Source organism: Phyllobates terribilis, unplaced genomic scaffold (assembly GCF_046119375.1).
Source record: "Phyllobates terribilis strain yellow unplaced genomic scaffold, ASM4611937v1 Scaffold_4__5_contigs__length_816908805, whole genome shotgun sequence".
Lineage (NCBI taxonomy): Eukaryota > Metazoa > Chordata > Amphibia > Anura > Dendrobatidae > Phyllobates > Phyllobates terribilis.
This window is the reverse complement of record NW_027362764.1, coordinates 162,003,241-162,023,112: the sequence shown is the minus strand read 5'-3', so window position 1 is coordinate 162,023,112 and position 19,872 is coordinate 162,003,241. Positions and strand designations below refer to the sequence as shown.

The following is a 19,872-nucleotide window of genomic DNA, read 5'->3' as shown; positions in this document are numbered from 1 at the left end:
CAACTCTCCCTGTCCAGTCCCGGAGCATAAGGGGGGCGGAGCAAAGTGGAGAAGGCGGCCTGAGCGATACTGTCCCTGCTTCCTCCGATTGGATGACTCCGTGCAGGAGGTGGGATTGGATTGAGAGTATTTTTTTTCTTCTCAACTCCTCAACTCCTCAAGCACCAGGCAACATTTTCTAGGCGCCAGACAACATTTTCTAGGCGCCACTGGCGACCAGGCGCCTGGGTTTGTCGAGCCCTGCTTTATAACAACAGCTTGAAAAATGTTTTTAAAATCTAAAATGTTGGCCTTCTGAAATGTATGTTCAGTAAATGCACTCAATATTTGGTCGGGGCTCCTTTTGCTTCAATTACTGCATCAATGCAGCGTGGCATGGAGGCGATCAGCCTGTGGCACTGCTGAGGTGTTATGGAAGCCCAGGTTGCTTTGATAGCAGCCATGTCTAGTTTTTGCCCTGTCACTACTTTCTGTGGAGTTCAGGCTGTCACACTTATTGCAGTAAGTCTTAAGTCAGGTGATCAGTTCTTTCTGCCTTTAAAAATAACTTGGCTGGATAGGAACAATGAACCTTGATTATTCCCATTGGCACAAAACTAATATCACTACCCACAACCCCCTTAAGAAAGAAAAACTTTTTTTCATGTGACAAAAAAATAGACATTTTTCATTTTCTATTTTCCTGAACTATCATTTAATACAGATTATGACAAATAGGTGTCTAAAATATAATGCCTTGTCTTTACCATGAACTTCAAGCTGAAAGATAACATGCACTTTTAAGACCACCAGGCTTTTCCTTGACTAAATTATTTCAGGACATATTCATTGGTTAAAAGGTTAAAGTATAAAGCATAATATGTGGAGCTTTGCATTTTGGGATCCTCACCAATCAAAACAATAATGTTACTCAGCATAGTCTAAAGTAGGGGTGTCCTGAGCCCTAGGGCTGAATGCAGCCCTAGACAGATTTCTAATGGGCTGCAGTACTGAAATGCATAAGCGGGCTGCCGGCTCAGTTTTGTCAGCCCTCGCCCCTTTAATTTTTGTGGGGGGAAACTGTGTGCACACTTACAGCATTCTGTACTGTTTTCTATGTGATGTGTATACAGCATCCTCAGTGTCTCTTTTATGATGTGTATACAAAAGTCCCAGTGTATCCCTTGTGATGTATACAGCAGCCTCAGTGTAACGTGTTATTTTACATTTTATATATTAGTTATTACAATCTTGGGACTTGCACAGCAATTTTAAAACACTCTCCGAGCAGACTGCTAATTAGGATTATTATTAATCCTAAAAATTATAAATGGACCTATCTTTTGCTCATCAGCTTTCATTCGTGTTTGTGTATTTAATATGCGGTCCAAGACAAATGTTCTTCCTATGTGGCCCTGATATGCCAAAAGGTTGGATACCCCTGGTCTAAAGGAAATATGGATGGAGTAGAAACCTCCTCACATTTCCTCTGAGAATAAGAACTAGGCATCTCTGTTCTAGGGATTAGTTATGATCCTATCAATTTCATCTGCAGACATGCTATAAAAGTCACAGATGAGAACAGAGTTTTAATTAAATATTTCCCATGAAGCTTTTTTGCCAAAATCATGGCACGTCACTCTGCTTGATCCTATGTCTTTTGACGCCCCATAGGAGCATACAGCAATTATAGATAATGCAGGGTCATATCTTTGGCACGTTTTAATTGTGAGAAAGGTGCTGCATCAGGCCAAATCAAATAAAAAATAAATGAGGTATATTATCAATCCCCACTCCATGCATGTGAGAGCAGCAAGGACATGGGTGGCTTAGTCACGGACATAACTTTACTTTAGCAATCACTAACAAAATTATGTTATAATTGGCAGAGATAAAATCTACTAGACGTACGTTTTCAAAAGTGAAGATGAAGATGAACTAGATAATAGAAAGAATATTTTCTGAATCCCACAGGTAAACTCTTTTCAAAAGATTTGATTTCTACAAATTTGATTTCTCTAGTCTCACTGGTATATAGTATTCCCAGTCATGTGTCATAATTAAAGTGACTTCGACCTATGTTTTTTCTGTTTGTCCCTTTTAACCATATTGAATTTATAGGACTACCAGCAGAATAACACTTCCATATGGATGAAAGCAGTGCTGAACTGCAGTTGACATAAGTTTAGAATCAGCTCTTTGTGTAACTGTGTGTGTTCACCTACATCATGGAGCCAAGATCTGCTTTCTATTGCATGCAAGCATGCTATGGCAATCAAGCCTCCATGCTGCCACTGTAGTCATTGTCTGTGGAGCTGATGGAAATAGCTGAGGACAGCACTTGGCTATGTGTCATTTGAATAAGCTTTGAATACAGCAACAGTGCATATGCTTGACTAATACTCCATGCTTACACAGAAGTCCTGCTGAAGGCCCCCATGGCTGCCATTTTGATATTGCTGTGAAGCCGTCATAGGTGATCATCAGTTAAGCTATATTATAGAACAATAGATGAAAGGATTGCAAATTCAAGTCCCGTAAGGGGACCAAAAAAAAAGTAAAACATTTTTTAAAATATAAAAAAAATCAAATCACCCCAATTTAAAAATTTAGAATATATATACAGCTCTGGCAAAAATTAAGAGACCACTGCAAAATTTTCATTTTCTCTGATTTTTCTCTTTATACAGTTAGGTCCATATATATTTGGACAGAGACAACATTTTAAAAACAGGGTGGCACATGTTAAGGAGCTGAAACTCCTAAACCCTTCATCCAATTTTAATGTGGACACCCTCAAATGAAAGCTGAAAGTCTGAACTTCAACTGCATCTGAATTGTTTTGTTTAAAATTAGTGTTGAGCGAGCACTAAAATGCTCGGGTGCTCGAAGCTCGGGCCGAGCTCGCCGTGATACTCGGGTGCTCGACCCGAGCAACGAGCCCAATGTTAGTCTATGGGAGACTCGAGCATTTTTGGGGCGGCTCCCCCGGCAGTCTTTTAAAAGCCTAACAAGTGCCCAAAACGATAGTGACAGTGCTCAAATGACATGGGGACAGCATGGGGATCGCCCCAGGAAGCATTTCTGACCCCCAGGTCACTGCTGTCAACAACGTGGTCAGAGGTATTAAGCCACTTTTACAGGCTCAAAATAAAACGTTCAAAAGCGATAGTGAAAGTGCTTTCCTGTGAAATATGTTAAGGATAGTGTTGAGCTATACCTTCCGATATCAGGAAATATCGTATCGGATTGGATCGGACCGATACCCAAAAAGTATCGGATATCGCCGATTCCGATACCGGAAACCAATGCAAGTCAATGGGACACAAATATCGGAATGAAAATAAACCCTTTCTTTCCTTGTAGGTTAATTCTACATGAAGTAAAACAACTAAGAATAATGTAGAATGTATTACGCGAAAAGCCGGCAATTCAGCAGCGGCATACACCGGTACCCGACAATTTACAACAGAAAGAATAGAGCTTCACACATAGATTAGATAGATAGAAACATGTCAGTCACATATATATGAAGTACAGTGACAGTGTTGCTTACTGTACTTGTCATTTAGTGTAAAGGATTTATTTAAAAATATAATAGTGTTTTCATGCACCGTCTCTTTAAAAAAGCCGGCCGGCAATTCAGCATCTGTACCCGACAATTTAGAATAGAAGGAATAGAGAATCATACATAGATTAGATAGATAGAAACATGTCAGTCACATATATATGAAGTACAGTGACAGTGTTGATTACTGTACTTGTCATTTAGTGTTAAAATAAAGGATTTATTTAAAAAAAAATTGGCGTGGGGTTCCCCATAATTTTAGGCTCTAGCGGAGGTTAAGCAGACGGCTGGGGCAGATGTTTGAAGCCTGGGAAGGGGGTAATACCCACGGAGCTTCCCAGGCTACTAATATCAGCCCCCAGCTGAATACCTAGCCTTTACAAGCTATTAAAATGGGGGACCCCCTCAAAAAAATGACGTGGGGTCCCCCCTAATTTAATAGCTAGCAAAGGCTAGGCAGACAGCTGGGGGCTGATATTAATAGCCCAGGAAGGGTGCCATGAATATTGGCCCCCTCCCAGGCTAGAAACACCAGCCGTCAGCCGCCCCAGAAATGGCGCATCCATAGGATGCGCCAATTCTGGCACTTAGCCTCGCTCTTCCCACTGCCCTGTAGCGGTGGCAGTGGGGTAATAGGGTTGGGGTTGATGTCAGCTTATAATGCCAGCTGACATCAAGCCCAGGTTAGTAATGGAGAGGCGTCTATAAGACACCCCCATTACTAACCCCATAGTCAAAGTTAAAAAAAAAAACACAAACACCCAGAATAAAGTCCTTTAATTGAAATAAACACACAATTCTTTATTGTTCTAAATTAAACTATACTTACCATCACGCCCATTCCAGCTGAAGCCAACGATCTCCTGCAATAAAAGAAAAATAATAAAGCAACCTCATCCTTACCTTTCCATGGTTCCCAGGACAGCTTCAGCTCTGCTACATCGAGATGACAGGCTGGACCGCAGCAGAACGCTGCCATCCAGCCTGTCAACCCGCAGACACTGAGAAGCGCAGGCATGCTTGCACTCCTCAGTGTCTCTCTGTGACGGCATCCAGATGAGCCAAGGTCATGTCCAATGAACTCAGCTCACCTCATGCACGTCACTGACAGCGTGGGAAAATTCTCCTGCACTCAGCGCTTCAGCGTAAGAATTTTCCCACGCTGTCAGTGACGTGCATGAGGTGAGCTGAGTTCATTGGACATGACCTCACCTCATTAACGTCACTGGCAGCGTGGGAAAATTCTCACGCTGAAGCGCTGAGTGCAGGAGAATTTTCCCACGCTGTCAGTGACGTGCATGAGGTGAGCCAAGTTCATTGGACATGACCTCGGCTCATCTTTATGCCGTCACAGAGAGACACTGAGGAGCGCAAGCATGCCTGCGCTTCTCAGTGTCTGCGGGATGACAGGCTGGATGGCAGCGTTCTGCTGCGGTCCAGCCTGTCATCTCGATGTAGCAGAGCTGAAGCTGTCGTGGGAACCATGGAAAGGTAAGGATGAGGTTGCTTTATTATTTTTCTTTTATTGCAGGAGATCGTTTACTTCAGCTGGAATGGGCGTGATGGTAAGTATAGTTTAATTTAGAACAATAAAGAATTGTGTGTTTATTTCAATTAAAGGACTTTTTTCTGGGTGTTGTGTTTTTTTTAAATACTTTACTAGAAATTCATGGTGGTCATGTCTAATATTGGCGTGACCCCATGAATTTCGGGCTTAGGGCCAGCTGATAATGCCAAGCTGGCCTTAACCCCTTTATTACCCAGTGAGCCACCGCACCAGGGCCCTGGATGAGTTGGGTACAGCGCCAGAAGATGGCGCTTCTATGAACGCGCCATTTTCCGGGGTGGCTGCGGACTGCAATTTGCAGCGGGTGGGGCCCAGAAAGCTTGGGCCTCCCTGCGCTGCGGATTCCAGCCCCCAGCTGCCTAGTTGTACCTGGCTGGACACAAAAATAGGGCGAAGCCCCACGTATTTTTTTTTTAAATTATTTCATGAAATTCATGAAATAATTAAGAAAAAAAGGGCTTCCCTATATTGTTGTGTCCGGCCAGGTACAAATAGGCAGCTGGTGGTTGGGCGCAGCCCGTTCCTGCCTGCTGTACCTGGCTGGACCCAAATATAGTGCGAAGCTCCACGTCAATTTTTTTTAAATTATTTCATGAATTTCCTGAAATAATTTAAAAAAAATAGACGTGGGGCTTTGCACTATATTTGTGTCCAGCCAGGTACAGCAGGCAGGAACGGGCTACGCCCAACCGCCAGCTGCCTATTTGTACCTGGCCGGACACAACAATATAGGGAAGCCCTTTTTTTCTTTATTATTTCATGAATTTCATGAAATAATTTAAAAAAAAAATACGTGGGGCTTCTCCCTATTTGTGTGTCCAGCCAGGTACAACTAGGCAGCTGGGGGATGGAATCTGCAGCGCAGGGAGGCCCAAGCTTTCTGCCCTCCCCCCCGGTGCAAATTGCAGTCCGCAGCCACCCCGGAAAATGGCGCGTTCATAGAAGCTGGATGCTGTACCTGGCTGGCATACAAAAATATGGCAAAGCCCACGTCAAAATTTTTGGGAAAAATTAATTAAAAAATAAATAATAATTTAGGGACTGCATCTTTATTAACTCCTCAAATGTCATTTAGTGTTAAAATAAAGGATTTATTTAAAAAAAAATTGGCGTGGGATCCCCCATAATTTTAGGCTCTAGCGGAGGTTAAGCAGACGGCTGGGGCAGATGTTTGAAGCCTGGGAAGAGGGTAATACCCACGGAGCTTCCCAGACTACTAATATCAGCCCCCAGCTGAATACCTAGCCTTTACTAGCTATTAAAATGGGGGACCCCCCCAAAAAATGACGTGGGATACCCCCTATTTAATAGCTAGCAAAGGCTAGGCAGACAGCTGGGGGCTGATATTAATAGCCCAGGAAGGGTGCCATGAATATTGGCCCCCTCCCAGGCTAGAAACACCAGCCGTCAGCCGCCCCAGAAATGGCTCATCCATAGGATGCGCCAATTCTGGCGCTTAGCCTCGCTCTTCCACGCTGCTCTGGTGCGGTGGCAGGGGGTAATAGGGTTGGGGTTCATGTCAGCGCCAGCTGCCATGAAGCCCAGGTTAGTAATGATGGGCGTCTATAAGACACCCCCATTACTAACCTACAAAGTGTTAAAAAGAAAAAACACACTACACCCAGAAAAAATAATTTATTTGAAATAAAACACATAATTTTATTTAATTCTTAGTTTACTAAAAAAAAATAGTTACCTGTCCACGTTCCTGCGCTGATCTCCCATGCACAGCTGTCACATCTGGAGATGGTGACAGCTGTGCATGGCTGCTGTAAGCTCACACTGCCGGGAACACGTCCGCTCCCGGCAGCGGGAGCCACTGACTGAGGTCACCGGAGTGCATTCAGGCAGCGCAGCTCTGGAGACCTCCTTTACGGCACTGCTGTACCGTGGGAATTTCTCACGATACAGCAGGGCCGTAAATGAGCTAACCAGAGCAGCGCTGCCTGAACTCCGGTGAACCCGCTTATGCAATGACGGGGCTGCTTTACGGCCCCGTCATTCTAGCGGCGGCAGCGGTTCAGAGCGGTCACATTCTATGTGGCTGCTCTAAACTGGAGATCATCGTGGGACACTCGTGGACTACTACGGAGGGGTAAGGATAAGGTTGTGGTTTATTATTTTATATTTTATTACAGGAGATCGATGGCTTCGGGGAATTAGGTGTCTAGGTGAGTATAGGTGTAGTTTTTTATTTTTTACTTTATTTTAGGTGGCGATCGGCGGGGACAGGTAATGTATGAACTAATTTATTGTAGGCAACCACTGGCCACCAATGACATGTATTTAACATTTATTGGGGACACAGTAGGGCAATTTAAATAGCAGGATCAGGCTGATGGGAACTACTGCTCCCATCGAGCTGATCCTGCTGGCACGAGTGGACCGGGGACAGACATATGCCGATGGGAGTAGTAGTGTCACATCGGCCTATGTCTGCCTGCACGCACACACCCGCAGACATCGCACAGACACCGCACACACCCGCAGACATCGCACAGACACCGCGCACAGACACCGCAGACATCGCACAGACACCGCGCACACCCGCAGACATCGCACAGACACCGCACACACCCGCAGACATCGCGCAGACACACGCACAGACACCGCACACATCGCACAGACACCGCACACACCCGCAGACATCGCGCAGACACACGCACAGACACCCCGCACACACTCGCAGACAGACGCACAGACACCCACACACACCAATCATGACGGGCTGATCGTCTGGGAGGTGACGCTGTGCGGCCAGCCAATCACTGTAATGCCCACAAACAACATGGCTGCGGCATTACAGTGACTGGCTGGCAATCCCTGCATGTTCATTGGCTCTGTAAAGAGCACCAAACATGCAGGGCGGAGACCCGAGCTCCCGCCCGAGTAACCCGGAAATGCTCGGTGCTCGCCGAAGATCCCGAGTAGCGTGATGCTCGGGCGAGTACCGAGCAGTGTCGAGCATGTTCGCTCAACACTATTTAAAATTCATTGTGGTAATGTCTAGAAGCAAAATTAGAAAAATGTTGTCTCTGTCCAAATATATATGGACCTAACTGTAGGTATATTTTTGAGTAAAATGTACATTGTTGTTTTATTCTATAAACTACTGACAACATGTCTCCGAAATTCAAAGCTAAAAAATTTGTATTTATTTACAGCAAATGAGAAATCGTCAAAATAATAAAAAAGAAACAGTGCTTTCAGACCTCAAATAATGCAAAGAAAACAAGTTCTTATTCATTTAGAAACAACAATACTCATGTTTTAACCCAGGAAGAGTTCAGAAACCAATATTTGGTGGAATAACCATGATTTTTAATCACAGCTTTCATGCGTCTTGGCATGCTTTCCACCAGTCTTTCACACTGCTTTTGGGTGACCTTCTGCCAATCCTGGCACAAAAATTTAAGCAGTTCTTCTTTGTTTGATGGCTTGTGACTTTACATCTTCCTCTTGATTACATTCCAGAGGTTTTCAATGGGGTTCAGGTCTGGAGATTGGGCTGGCCATGACAGGATCTTGATGTGGTGCTCCTTCATCCACACATTGATTGACCTAGCTGTGTGGCATGAGGCATTGACCTGCTGGAAAAAACAGTCCTCAGAGTTGGGGAACATTGCCTGAGCAGAAGGAAGCAAGTGTTTTTCAAGGATAACCTTGTATGCGGCTTGATTTATACGTCCTTCGCAAAGATTAACCTGCCCAATTCCAGCCTTGTTGAAGCATCGCCAGATCATCAGTGATCCTCCACCAAATTTCATAGTGGGTGCAAGACACTGTGGCTTGTATGTGTGTCACCCTGGCCTGGATGCCACAAAATGTATTAAAGCTGTGTCTGAGAGCAAGGGGGAGGTTCTCTGGTCAGGGGAACATTAGCATGCAATGCCTCCTGTCTCAGGCCAGTAGGGGGCGCTGGCTGCCCCTATAAAAGCTGGTGCTGGGGGCAGGGTTAGGGAGAACTGGATGGCCTGTCTCAGCACTGAGACGTGTCCCAGAGTGGAGCAGGGACAGAAAGTTGATTGCACCTAAGAGGAAGTGTGGCAGTAGGAGAGCCACCAGCCAGAGACGAGAGGCGAAGAGAGCCTGTCTTGGCAAATCAGAGACTGACCTTACCAGACTTTGGTGTCTGAGGCTGGAAGGATTCCACATTCCCCAGCAGAGAACCAGTCCGCAAGGGACTGTATATTCCTTGGCCTAAGAAGCCTGGAGGCCCTGCCACAACCGAAGGGACCAGTAAAGCCGTACAAGGCTGGGAGCAGAAAGGAACCCACGTCGCAGGCCATACAGGCGAGAATACACGGAAAGCTCGGAAACGTGGGCTGTTACCCTATCAGGAGGAGATAGCCAGAAGGAGCGCAGAAAGCACGGTAGGCCTACACCCTCACCCTGACCAGGGCCAATTTCCCCGTTGCTCTCAGACATCCAGGTCCCCCTCCTAGCCGGGACTGTTTATGGGTCAATTTACCTGTTCTAGTAAAGACCCTGGACTGCAACCTGTTGTCTGTGTGCTCCTTGCTTCTCCAGCACTATCAGCACTGGGACCCTCACTACCATCACTCCCACCATCCACTATACTGCCCTGGGGAAGCACTCTTCCCGTGGGGAGTCACACCTCATCAGCCCCAGCGGTCTGCATGCAGCGGCGGTTCCTAATAACCGCAAATCCACGGGTGGCGTAGTCGGACATAAACATCAGCACATAACGGACTACCACTGGCCTGACCACCCTGAGCCACGGAACCGGGTTGCCACTACTACTCCCATCGTTCCCATACTGCCCGGATCCGAGTGCCCCACGGCCCAGGGGGCGAGTGATATGCTTCTCCAGATCTCCGTCTAACCATTAGACGACCAGGTGTTGGACAAAGCTAAAAATTAGACTCATCAGAGAAGATTACCTTACTCCAGTCTTCTATGGTCCAATCCTTATGGTGTTTGGCAAACTTCAGCCTGGCTCTCCTTTGCTTCTCATTGATGAAAGGCTTTTTTCTAGCTTTACATGACTTGAGGCCTGCCTCTAAGAGCCTGTTGTGAACTGTTCTTGCCGTGCACTTCATCCTAGCTGCTATTTGCCATTCCTTTTGTAGGTCACTTGATGTCATACTGCGGTTGCTGAGTGACATTCGAATAAGATGACGATCATCCCGGTCAGTGGAGAGTCGCTTTCGCCCTCTGCCGGTCTGTAGCTTTGTAGTCCCCAATGTCTGCTGCCTGACCTTGTTGTAATGGACTGCCGTCTTCGAAATTTTAAGGATGGAGGCAACATGATGCTCACTGTATCCCTCTGCTAGTAAAGCCAGAATTGAGCCCTTCTTTTCCTCACTCAAGACTTTTCTTTTCAACTCCTTTGGCATGGTTAAAAGTTATTTTTCCATTCAAATTACTTTTGGGCTATTCCTAGCACTTGTTTTGCCATCCAGCTTGTCCTATTGCAAGAGGATTGTGAAGAGCACAGCAGTGTTTTTTATACTTTCTCTCGTTACATAAGATTTTTGTTCAGGTGATCACCTAATCAGAAGCTCATTAAGTAGAATGAGGTGTACTTTGGTTGGAATTCAACTGACACTGGAATGGAATGGCTGTCAGACATGTAGAGATGGGTATTTTTAGAAAACTGTGCAGTGGTCTCTTAATTTTTGCCAGAGCTGTATAGTCATGGCCCAAAGTGTTGGCCGGAATTGTTCCAGAAAATGACGTATTTCTCACAAACAATTATTGCAGTTACACATGTTTTGTTATACATGTGTTTATTTAATTTTTATGTATTGGAACAAAACAAAAAATCAGAGAAAAAAAACATAATTTAACAACAAAAAAAATGGGCCGGATAAAAATAGGCTTGTTCAAACACACCTGTGGCAAGTAACAGGTGTGCGCAATATGAAATTCACACCTGAAACCAGATAAAAAGGGGAGAAGTTAACTTAATTTTGCATTTTGTGTCTGTGTGTGCCACTCTAAGCATGGAGAACAGAAAGAGGAGACGAGAACTGTCTGAGGACTTGAGAACCAAAATTGTTGAAAAATATCAACAATCTCAAAGTTACAAGTCCATCTCCGGAGATCTTGATGTTTCTTTATCCACAATGCGCAAGATAATCAAGTTTACTACCCATGGCACTGTAGCTAATCTCCCTAGATGTGGACGGCCGAGAGAAATTGATGGAAGGTTGCGACGCAGGATAGTCCTGATGGTTGATAAGCAATAATCAAGTTCCAAAGAAATTCAAGCTGTCCTGCAGGCTCAGGGTGCATCAGTGTCAGTGCAAACTATCCGTCGACATTTGAATGAAATGAAACACTATGGCAGGAGACCCAGGAAGGACCCCACTGCTGACACAGAGGCATAAAAATGCTAGACTGCAGTTTGCCAAAATTTATGTGAGTAAGACTGGGAAAGACTCTTGTGGACAAATGAGACCAACATAGCGCTTTTTGGTAAAGCACAGAATTCTGTTAATTTGAAAAAGGAATGAGGCCTACAAAGAAAATAACAGTACCTACAGTCAAATATAGTGGAGGTGTAAAGATGTTTTGGGGTTGTCTTTCTGCCTCCTGCACTGGGAGCCTTGACTGTGTACAAGGTATCATGAAATCTGAAGATTACCAAAGGATTTTGGGTCGCAATTAGTGATGAGCGAGCATGCTCGTTTAACCCTTTAACCGAGCATGCTCGCGTGCTTACCGAGTATCTTCGGCATGCTTGTATATTATGTTAGAGTCCCTGCGTCTACATGATTTACGGCTGTTGGACAGCTTTAACACATGTAGGGATTATCTGTTAAATTTGGCGACCAATCAGCGATATTGGCGCCAAGTTTAAACACCGCTTTGCTGATTGGTCGCGGTCGCTGGCTGCGACCAATCAGCGATTTGGCACCAAATTTAAACACCGCTTGCTGATTGCGCCCGGTCGGCCGCATACATATTCTACAATACCCGATGCGTTAGAATCGGGCCACCATCTAGTTGTATAAATTAGATAAATTTATTTGCATTTTGCAGTGAGAAATAAGTATTTGATCCCCTACAAACCATTTTGAGTTCTGGCTCCTACAGGACAGTTAGACGCTCCTAATCAACTTGTTACCTGCATTAAAGACAGCTGTCTTACATAGTCACCTGTATAAAAGACTCCTGTCCACAGACTCAATTAATCAGTCAGGCTCTAACCTCTACAACATGGGCAAGAGAAAAGAGCTTTCTAAGGATGTCAGGGACAAGACCATTGACCTGCACAAAGCTGGAATGGACTACAAAACCATAAGTAAGACGCTGGGTGAGAAGGAGACAACTGTTGGTGCAATAATAAGAAAATGTAAGAAATACAAAATGACTGTCAATCGACATCAATCTGGGGCACCATGCAAAATCTCACCTTGTGGGGTATCCTTGATCATGAGAAAGGTGAGAGATCAGCCTAAAACTACACGGGGGGAACTTGTTAATGATCTCAAGGCAGCTGGGACCACAATCACCAAGAAAACCATTGCTAACACATTACGCCTTAAAGGTTTAAAATCCTTCAGTGCCTGCAAGGTCCCCCTGCTCAAGAAGGCACATGCGCAGGCCCGTCTGAAGTTTTCCAATGAACACCTGGATGATTCTGTGAGTTATTGGGAGAAGGTGCTGTGGTCAGTTGAGACAAAAATTGAGCTCTTTGGAATTAACTCAATTAATTTTTGGCCACAACCATAAACGTTATATTTGGAGAGAGGTCAACAAGGCCTATGATGAAAGGAACACCATTCCTACAGTAAAGCACGGAAGTGGATCGCTGATGTTTTGGGGATGTGTGAGCTACAAAGGCACAGGAAATTTGGCAAAAGTTGAAGGAAAGATGAATGCAGCACGTTATCTGCAAATACTGGAGGAAAATTTGCACTCATCTGCCCGAAAGCTGCACATGGGACGTACTTGGACGTTCCAATATGACAACGATCCAAAACACAAGGCCAAGTCGACCTGTCATTGGCTAGAGCAGAACAAAGTGAAGGTTCTGGAGTGGCCATCTCAGTCTCCTGACCTCAATATCATTGAGCCACTCTGGGGAGATCTCAAGCGCGCAGTTCATGCTAGACAGCTCAGGAATTTACAGGAACTGGAGGCTTTTTGCCAAGAAAAATGGGCAGCTTTACCATCTGAGAAAATAAAGAACCTCATCCACAACTACCACAAAAGACTTCAAGCTGTCATTGATGTTAGAGGGGGCAATAAACGGTATTAAGAACTGGGGCATGTGAACTTTTGTTCAGGCTCATTTGGATGTTTTTGGTTGTCATTAAGATTTAAAAAGAGAAAACACAGTAATTTGACAATAAATGGCTTCACCCAACCAATAGCTATGAGTGGAGACAAAGTTTTTTGTTATCATTCATATTCTCTGAAACAAGGCCAAGAAAGGAAAAATTCTGCCGGGGTATGTAAACTTTTGAGCACAACTGTATATATATATTGGACTATATATAAAAGTCCAATATATAAAAGTAATTAAAGGAGTTGCTCTGTACACTGAAAACCTCTTCTCAATCACTATGCTTTTCCCCAGTAAAATAATAACATCTATACTCACCTCTGGTTCTGGCGCATTGCAGCGGTGACAGCACTGGCTCTCCCAGGCTCACATGACATTGTTATGGCACGCGATCCCTGCGGCCAATCAGCGGCCTCCTCAGTGACGTAATTGTCATTCGAAGGAGGTGAGAGAGCAGCTGTAGCTCTGACTTCCTGCAGATGTCTGATTTGTCCAATGGAAGGGTCAGTGAAGCAGCCACTGATTGACTGGGATCGTGTGTAATAATATCACAAAAGGTCCGGGAGAGCCAGTGCCGACACCGCTGGAACAGCATCGGCACCGGAGGTGAGTATAGATGCTATTATTTTTCTGGGGGTAACAGTGATTGAGAAGGGGGTGTCCAAGTAGTTGACAACGCCTTTAACTTGTATACTAAATGCTGTAAAGAGGAAAAAAAAAAACTATGGAATTGCTGTTTTTCAGGCCCAACACATCTCACAAAAAATGGAATTAAAAGCAAATTAAACAATGTATGTACCCCAAAATAGTATCAATAAAAACATCAGCTTGCTAAAACAAGCTCAAGCTAAAAACACATGTACAAACGAATGAAAAAAGCTTCAGGTATTTTGCATGTGAATTTTTGACACTACTCATATTGGTAATCCGTTGAGTCTTGCTCTCCATTTTGCTATCCATTTATGCTTCTGGAGTAGTCTTTAAAAATCTCCCTATCAATAGATAAATGTTCTTGTCATTGGTGTACAGATAAAAGGCTCAGGTAAAATGTGCTGACAGACTGGAATACTTTAGAGTAAAATTTGCTGTGGATGGTGAGTGGTGTTCTAGAAATGTTCATATTTTTCTGCATTTAATTTCTAAACATTTTTTCTAATCCATCCTTTGTTACATTCCTTTAGCTGCTGTGAATGAATGCCAAACATTACTGCCAAATGCTTGGATGCTATTCTGATTCTAGGTGACTAGTCTAAATTAGGTGTCAGGTTTTTCATCACTTACAGACTAGGACAGAATTAGCATAAAATAAGTAGTTGACATTTCTGGACATAAATGTGTACATTTTTCTCAGTTACCTTGTGGGTAAGTAACCCTAAGGCTAAGTGCCCACGATGCAGAAATGCTCCAGATTTTTCCTGAGCGTTTCTGCATCTCCCTGGCAAAAAAATGCATGCGGATTTTACATGCATTTTTTTTTGCCAGGTAGAAGCATTTTGAACATGTGATTTCTGCATGCGGGTTGTCAAGCGCTTTTCCAAGCAATTTTAGCATCACTTGGAAAGTGCTTGACAACTTGGTCACACTATATAATCCATGCAACCAGAATGAATTTATGTTGTGTGACCAAGTTACGATGCTGCAAATGCAGCATCAATAGTAAAAAAAGGAATAAAAATGTTGTAAAATAAAAAAAAAAACCATTATACTCACCTTCCTATGGCCCCTGGTCTCCTCCACGGTGCGTCCGGTTTCTTCGGTGTCTCGCGGTGCTCTAAAAAGGACATCAGCGGTCGCGTGACCTGTCACATGACTAAATTACGTCATGGAAGGTCCTTTTACACCACCGCGAGCAGCCGAACAGCCAGCAGCGCTGCCGGGAGCAGACAGGGGGCCATCAGAAGGTAAGTATATGTTTTTTTTTTATTTCAATTCTTTTTTTTCAGGTACTATGGTACCCAAGTCTGGAGGAGAGTCTCCTCTTCTCCAGACCCGAGTACCATCCGCGCATTAAATCACATAATATCCGCGTGTGTGCATGTAGTCATGCGAATGTTATGCGGTCCAATGCAAGTTAATGGCAATTTTGACGTGATTCCGCACAATTAAAGGTTGTGCTGCAATAATTTTCCGCAATAATAATCCGCAGTGGAAATTTCCGCATCATGTGCACAGCACTTGCGGATTATCATTGGGAAACATGGCAGACAACTTTAGGGTATGTGCCCACGTAGCGTTTTACAAGCGTATATGCTGCGGAATTTCCGCAGCGTAAACGCTTGTGAAACGCTTGGTAATCCGCCCCCCATGGTCCCCAATGACAATCCGCAATTTCAATGCCCATGCTGCGGATTTTTCCACAGCGTTTTTGATGGGCTCAAAAATCCGCTGCATGTCCATTAATTTTGCGTTTACGCATGCGGAATTGCCTTGTCAATGCAATAAAAAACGCAAGGCGATTCCGCATGTCCCAAACGCTTCTAAAACGCGCGAAAAACGCTTGCCAAATTCCGCATGCGTTTTTCCGGGAAAGGACATGCAGAAATGAAGCAGAAATTTTCTGCTTCATTTCTGCAACGTGGGCACATAGCCTTACAAGCGTTTTTAATGCGTTTCCCCAGTGGAAATGCCGCCGCGGAAACACATTAAATCCGCATTGTGGGCACATAGCCTTATTGTTCATTGCGATATCTGCACCTTATCTTATTAAGTGCAGGCAAATGGTATTTTTATATTATTAATGTAGATTTTCTGAAGAGCTCATCTAAGAAAATATCAATATGGCTAAACTAAGCAGTATATGAGCTTTATTTTAGAGCACAATTCTAAGATGCTGATGTTGGACATAGTCCTCAGATTGGAAAAGTTTTTGATATTTATTAGAAATGATCGAATCAATTTAATGCATTGATTTTTATGAAATTTGCAGGTCTTGGAGAATTTGAGCAAATTGCGATCTGATTGTGAATCGCCCAAAAAAAATACCCACCACCTTTTTACATATTGTAGAAGATTGCATCAATCACGGAAGGCTGTGAATCAAAACCATTCTCTATGACTAAGAGTGCACACAGTGCCAGAAACGCGTCAGAGTGTTTTTTTCTATCACCAGCATGTAGAATTTAATTGTTTGATACTTATGGAATAAAATTTGAAGATTTTATCTATTTTTTGGATGTACCTATCAACTTTACTTTTTTGGTCTAAGATTTATGCTTATTTTATGTAAAATTTTGAAAAAAAAATGTAGAAAAATTTGCATATTTTAAACTTTGATTTTTACGTCTTTTGATTGGCATATGTTGAAAGCTATAATTTTTCTTTTTTTCTGCTGACGAAGCTGAATTGAAGTTTATATTTGTACCATTTTGGGGTATATAAAATTTGTTATTAGCTTGAATTCTGAATTTAAGAAGCAGAATGAACAAAAAATAACAATTTACAAATAGCTTTTATTTAATGTTTTACTCTGTTCACCGTACAGTAAAAGTGATTAGACAACTTTATTCTTCAGGTCAGTACGATTACAGCGATACCACATTTCAATTACTTATATTTTGATACTCTTGCACAGCAGGAGGAACAGTTTTGTAGAAAAAAGAGTGTTTTTATGCATCACCATATTCTGAAAGCTATATCTTTTTTTTTAGCACTGACAGAGGTGAATGTAGGATGATGTTTTCAGTGATATCATTGTTATTTATATACAACTTTTTTATCTGGTAAAATCCGCTGGTGAAAAACGCACATGTGTTTTTACTGCATTTCTGCGGCGGAAACCCATCAAAAACGCATGTAATCTGCACCTAAGTTTATCAAAAAGTTTTGTTCAGAAAGAAATATACCAGAAAGAATTAAAAACAAAGCAGCTTTATTTAACCCCTCCACGACCGATGACGTATAGGTACATCATAGGTCATGTCCCTGAATTCCATGCCTGCTCTGGCGCTGAGCCTGCATGTTTTCAGGCACAAACAAGCCTTCATGTAATGCACACGCCCGGGCTGAGTGGCTTGTGCGTGTATATGTAGTGATTCCACTGGACCGTGCCGGAGAGTGAATGCCTGGAGGGGCTTAACTAAGTATCCACCCGATCCGACCAGGGTCGCACTACGGCATACGATGCCAGTGCACCAAGGAGGAACCGAGCAGAGGGACCAGGTGCTACTCCAGGGCAGACCCCGGACACGGCTGTTGACCCACACAGGGGAATACAGGAACAGGCAGGTTAGGCTGGCACACAGACTGCTGGGTATAGGCAGACATGGCTGGTATGCAGACTGGCGGATGCTGGTAAGCATGACTGGTATGCAGGCAGGGAGGTACTGGCAGGTACGACAGGTTGGAGCACCGAGTGGATAGGACCCAGTACAGACTGGGACTCAGGAACTGAACCGCAGATGCGGTGGACAAACAGCAGAGTGAGGCCGCCCAGAGCGGCGAGCAAAGGGTCAGAGCAGGACGAGACTGCCGGAGCAGCGAGCAAAGGGTCAGAGCAGAGCGAGACTGCCGGAGCAGCGAGCAAAGGGTCAGAGCAGAGTGAGACTGCCGGAGCAGCGAGCAAAGGGTCAGAGCAGAGCGAGACTGCCGGAGCAGCGAGCAAAGGGTCAGAGCAGAGCGAGACTGCCGGAGCAGCGAGCAAAGGGTCAGAGCAGAGCGAGAACTGCCAGAGCGGTGAGCAAGGCAGAGTAGAGGGGACAGGGCTCTGTTCACACGGAACAGACTGGAAGGGAAAGGCAGAACCAGGTACGCACAGGATACTTGCAATGAAGTAGCGAGTGGACTCTAAACTCACAAACTGGAGTACAGGGACAACGAGTAGGAGTTAGGTACGGGATCAGATTCTGCAGGAAAAGGGAAGGTACGGACATAGAGAAAAACAGGTAACAGGCTAGGAGAGTATTCAGACAGGAACAGGCAAGATACAGGAACGGGTCTAGGTATGTGGCCCCTAGAAGGCGGAAAGAACAGGCTAGGAGCGTGTTCACACTGTCCTGGAAATACAGCCTCCAGGATAGGCAGAAGACAACAGGCTAGAAGATAGTTCAGACAGGACACAGTTCAGACACGGGAACTGATACCGCAAGGCAGGAAGCATAGACAAGACCTGGCACATCAGTGACTGGAAGCCAACTGGCAGAACACAATGCTCAGGCATGGATTCCAGGGAGGAGCTGGGTTAAATACCAGGTGAGAGACAGCAATAGGCTGAGGACGCACAAGGGGTGTGCCTGCAGCAGCTATAAGAAGCAGGAAGTGATCGGGCGCCACCCTTAAGCAGCAGAAACAGTGGCAAGCAGACAGCATGGAGGGAAGCCAGGCTAGCAGACTGGACTGGAGATCAAGTGCGCGCTCTTGCACAGTGGGAGATGAACCACTTTGCAAGGACGCCGCCAGGTATGTTACACTTCACATGGCCATTTTGACTGAAAAATAAAAATGTTATGGCTCTGGGAAGAAGGGGAGTAAAAAACGAGAACGCAAAAATGGAAAATTCCAAGGTCGTGAAGGGGTTAAAGCATGACACACCAAAAAGAAACAAAAATTGAAGCTTAAAAAACCTGATAAAAACTCATAAAAAACCGCGCATAAAAACGCAAGTAACCTAATTTAAATAAATAAGTGCTGAAATGGTGGAGAAATTCTGCAGCATCAAAAGCTCATTGTGGGAACATAGCCTAAAAGTTATTAATATAAAATAAATATTATATATTAAACATATCTTTTTAGTAAAATTGGAGTAACTGTGATTTACTGCTAATTTAATTACAGCAAATCAAATTTTGTAAAAATATTTGCAGAACCTTGTGAATGTGAGTTTCAAAAGATTCAATCAATTCTTGTATTCATTACTGTGCAGAATAGTGCTACTTAATTTTACTGCAACTTTGGAGTTTGTATAATATAAATGAACCCTCTAGTGTTTTATATAATCCCACTTACTACAGTGTGACATCTAAAGCACCAAAGAAAAAATATGAAGCTACAGTGAAACAACATCCACTATAATAGAAGCTCTATTATAACTTTATACAAAACTGTGCTGTAATATGGCTATACAGAAACTCTCAAGATAATGAGAAGGCAGAAGAAGCCAACGACTGTAGGAGCCAAGTTCTCTTGTATGTGGTTGGTGAAGTGATCACCGATTTTTAGATAAAGTTTCTGAGATGGAATCAAAAGAACTCCAGGATGGCGCTATACCAAGTACATATTCACAATATTCATACACTGACACATTTTTTAAAATGATTCCAATTGAAAACAGCAAATGTTCTTTTTTGGCAAGATGTAACAGATTCAAAGGTTTATCTACTATTCACAACTTCTAACATTGTCCATCCCTCTGCCAATGTGTAATATACTCTGGAGCTGACAGCCTTTGTGAACTGTGCTTTGACTTAATAGGGAACCCACTGAATTTTCGGTCCTGATATTAACTAAATATTCTTTTAAATGTGCTCCCAGGACAAATGTATTAGAATGTATTAGACTTTATAA

At 43.8% G+C, this 19,872-nt stretch overlaps 1 long non-coding RNA gene across 1 annotated transcript in view; it reads left to right on the top strand.

Annotated features, from left to right (window-relative positions):
* Nucleotides 1-16,482, top strand: part of LOC141265148 (uncharacterized) — a 67,656-nt gene extending 51,174 nt beyond the window's left edge. The window contains exons 2-3 of the long non-coding RNA XR_012320056.1: nucleotides 1,869-1,953; nucleotides 16,301-16,482. This is a non-coding gene — a long non-coding RNA (uncharacterized lncRNA). The remainder of the gene's footprint in view (nucleotides 1-1,868; nucleotides 1,954-16,300) is intronic.
* The last annotated feature ends 3,390 nt before the right edge of the window (nucleotides 16,483-19,872 follow it).